The sequence below is a fragment of the Pelophylax lessonae genome (assembly GCF_965119305.1).
Source record: "Pelophylax lessonae genome assembly, chromosome: 6".
NCBI lineage: Eukaryota > Metazoa > Chordata > Amphibia > Anura > Ranidae > Pelophylax > Pelophylax lessonae.
This window is the reverse complement of record NC_138773.1, coordinates 2,230,837-2,235,155: the sequence shown is the minus strand read 5'-3', so window position 1 is coordinate 2,235,155 and position 4,319 is coordinate 2,230,837.

Sequence of the window (4,319 nt, the reverse complement as noted above, 5' to 3'; positions counted from 1 at the left end):
AGGTCCGGCACTGAGGAATCCATGCAAGGATAGTTTGGGAAGGTCCGGGACTGCAGAATTTACCCGAAGATACTCTGGGAAGGTCCAAGACTGAGGAACCCATGCAAGGATAGTCTGGGAAGGTCCAGGACTGAGGAACCCATGCAAGGATAGTCTGGGAAGGTCCAGGACTGTAGAATTCACCCAAAGATACTCCGTGAGGTCCATGACTGTGGAATACACCCAAAGATATTCTGGGAAGGTTCCAGGACTGCTAGTCAATCCTCAAGCAGAGTTCAACCATCCTCTGCTTCTCTGGAATGGGTGGTGCCGGCAGCCGGTTTTGTTTGGAATTAACTCCTGGCAGCCCAAGACTCTCCTGGAATCAATTGTTAAAAAAACAAACCCAAGCAAGCCAATCAAATCTTGTCCGATTGATGACCCTGCATGCTCAGGGTTTGGTTTTAAAGCTCCAGAAACGAAAATAGTGATGCTGAGCACCCTGCTCCTGCGCTCAGAACCAGGTCCTCAGGTTGCCTCTATCACGGAACTCACACTTGGCATCCACTATGGCTAAGCTTTGCTGCCCTCTACGACCGGGGTGGTCAACCAAACACTGCAAATAAAAAACAAAGAAAGAGGTGCACCAGCCTAGCGCATTATCCTCAGCAGGCTTTTAATAGCATAAGTTTAAAATCAGCTACTCACAAACATGCGTAATAATCCAGCATTTCCATTCCATAGAGCAGCATCTTTGTGAAAGTCCAATGTCTCGTAAAGACAGAGGGCTGACGCGTTTCAAGGCCGTGCCTCTTCCTCAGAGCCTTATGCTATTAAAAGCCCGCTGAGGATAATGCGCTAGGCTGGTGCGCCCCTTTCTTTGTTTTTTATTTGCAGTGTTTGGTTTTAAAGCTCCATGTGCCCTCGGCAACCCCCCCCCCCTGCTTGTTCTCCCCAGTTTTCCACCACAGTGAAATTGAACCCAACAGCAGATTCTCCACCGATTTACAGACTTTCCAGCATATTTTGTGTTCATGTATTTTGCCCAGAATTTTCACCTTGTTACATATAGCTGAAGAAGAGGCTTATCTCAGCCGCGTTCAGCTTTTATTTATTTTTTGCTGAACTACAACAAGCTTTATTGATACCAGATTAGGTCAGACAGACCGTTTCTGCCTTTTTAGATGTGAAACTGACGCACTTCACCTGTATTATGTGCTTAACCACTTGCCGACCGCCGCACGACTATTTACTGCGGCAGTCAGCCCCGTAGAGGCAAAACGACGTAGGGCTACGTCGCTCGCCTACGAGCCTCTAGGGGGCGAGTGCACGCCGCCGGAGGCGCGCTCCTGCCCCCGCTCGTTCCCTGACATGCCCGCGCGAGTGACCGGCGGCTCCGATGTCCGCTGGTCACTCGCGATCTTCCACAGGAGAGGGAGAAATGCAGGCGGCTGATGTAAACAAAGCCGTCTGTCATTCTCCCTGGTGTAACTGCAGAGATCATACGATCCTGCTATGTAGGATTGTATGTCTCTGTGGTTACATCAAAAGCCACGCCCCTTTACAGTTAGAAACACGCCCCTAGGGACACACTTAACCCCTTGATCACTAATGAAGTTAACCCCTTCCCTGCCAGTGTCATTTTTACAGTAACAGTGCATATGTATAGCACTGATTACTGTAGTGATGTCACTGGTACCCCCAAAAGTGTCAAAAATGTTAGTTAGGGGTTCCGATCTGTCCGCCGCAATGTCGCAGTCCCGCAAAAAATCACTGATCGCTGCCATTACTAGTAAAAAAAAAAACCAATAAAAAATTACATAAATCTTTCCCGTAGCTAGTAAACGCAATTACTTTTCTAAATCCGCTTATTGCAATTTTTTTTACCACAAATATGTAGCAGAAAACAAATTGGCCTAAAATGTTAAAAAATTTTGATTTTTACTTTTTTTGGGGGAATTTCATATAAAAAAATGTGAAAAATATTGTTATTTTTTTTTTCAAAATTGTCGCTCTTTTTTTGTTTATAGCGCAAAAGTAAAAATCGCAGAGGTGATCAAATACCACCAAAAGAAAGCTCTGTTTGTGGGGAAAAAAGGACGTAAATTTCATTTGGGTACAGCATCCCACGACCGCGCAATTGTCCGTTAAAGTCACGCAGTGCCGAATCACAAAATAGGCCCTGGTCATTGAGCAGCCAAATCCTCCGGGGCTTAGGTTGTTAATGGTAGGGGTTCTCCGCTATCAAGCCTTTATTACAGGCAAAATGTGTTTTGGTGGAGTCACCTTTCACGAAAGGAGAGAACGTCTGTTTGACCTAATCTGGTCTCAATAAAGTTTGTTTTGGTTCAGCAATATAATAAAATAAAGCAGAGTGTGCCTGGAGGGGAGAAGGCGGATCACCGGTTGCTAAGCACCTGCAGTCGGTTGCTGCGTGACTTTGCCCGGAGTGCAACCTTCAAAGACCTTTGTCTACGAGAAGCTGCCGAAGGAATTTCCACCATGTGGCGTCGCTCTGTCGGTTATTTTCTCTGTGGTCCTCTTGGTGGAAGGAGACGACTCACATGGGATATTTCTATAAAAGGACCCGAGAGCCCTGAAACTCATGGAACCCCAAAAATCATCATTGTCTCCTGCATCCATCCGGTCCCCCACCAAGAGCTTCTGGAGATTGATGGCTCTTATGAAAGGTCTACTGCTTATGATGTGTCATGGTGGAGGCGGTCTTCTATCGTGTCCTTCAGAAGAGCGTTCATGGTTGGTTCCATAGTGATAAACCAAAGAATGGTGTCCTTGTGTCAATCAGAAACATAAACCCGTCCTGTCCTCCGAAAAAGGAACAGCTAAACTTGGTAGAGGAAGAGCGATGAACTCCCAGCCCCCTATGTGAGGCATACAATGTGAATAATGTATATACAATGATGTGTATAAAGGAACTCCATACATAGAACCCTTCGGTGTCTTCTCTATTGCTTTATCTACGCGTTTCATTCTCTGCATTTTCAGCTGGCAATCCAACTGTCCAATCATTGGCCGGCCTCCTGTAGATTTACCAGCACTGTGTGATATGAAGACAAACCTAAAACTACCGATATTAGATGGGGGAGGGGACTTGGAGGTACAATATCAAAGATTGTGGGTGGGTGGGGGGTACCTCTCCCCTGTACCTCTCCATTGTACCTCTCCACTGTACCTCTCCCCTGTACCTCTCCCCTGTACTTCTCCCCTGTACCTCTGCACTGTACCTCTCCCCTGTACCTCTGCACTGTACCTCTCCCCTGTACCTCTGCACTGTACCTCTCCCCTGTACCTCTGCACTGTACCTCTCCCCTGTACTTCTCCCCTGTACCTCTGCACTGTGCCTCTCAAATGTACCTATCCCCTGTACCTCTGCACTGTACCTCTCAAATGTACCTCTCCCCTGTACCTCTCCCCTGTACCTCTGCACTGTACCTCTCCCCTGTACCTCTCCCCTGTACCTCTGCACTGTACCTCTCCACTGTATCTCTCCCCTGTATCTCTCCCCTGTACCTCTGCACTGTACCTCTCCCCTGTACCTCTGCACTGTACCTCTCCCATGTACCTCTCCACTGTACCTCTGCACTGTACCTCTCCCTTGTACCTCTCCCCTGTACCTCTCCCCTGTACCTCTGCACTGTACCTCTGCACTGTACCTCTCCCCTGCACCTCTCCCCTGTACCTCTCCCCTGCACCTTTGCACTGTACCTCTGCACTGTACCTCTGCACTGTACCTCTCCACTGTACCTCTCCCCTGTACCTCTCCACTGTACCTCTCCACTGTACCTCTCCCCTGTACCTCTCCCCTGTACCTCTGCACTGTACCTCTGCACTGTACCTCTGCACTGTACCTCTGCACTGTACCTATCCCCTGTACCTATCCCCTGTACCTCTGCACTGTACCTCTCCCCTGTACCTCTCCCCTGTACCTCTGCCCTGTACCTCTCCCCTGTACCTCTTCCCTGTACCTCTCCCCTGTACCTCTCCTCTGTACCTCTGCACTGTACCTCTCCCCTGTACCTCTGCACTGTACCTCTCCCATGTACCTCTCCACTGTACCTCTGCACTGTACCTCTCCCTTGTACCTCTCCCCTGTACCTCTCCCCTGTACCTCTGCACTGTACCTCTGCACTGTACCTCTCCCCTGCACCTCTCCCCTGTACCTCTCCCCTGCACCTTTGCACTGTACCTTTGCACTGTACCTCTGCACTGTACCTCTGCACTGTACCTCTGCACTGTACCTCTCTACTGTACCTCTCCACTGTACCTCTCCACTGTACCTCTCCCCTGTACCTCTCCCCTGTACCTCTCCCCTGTACCTC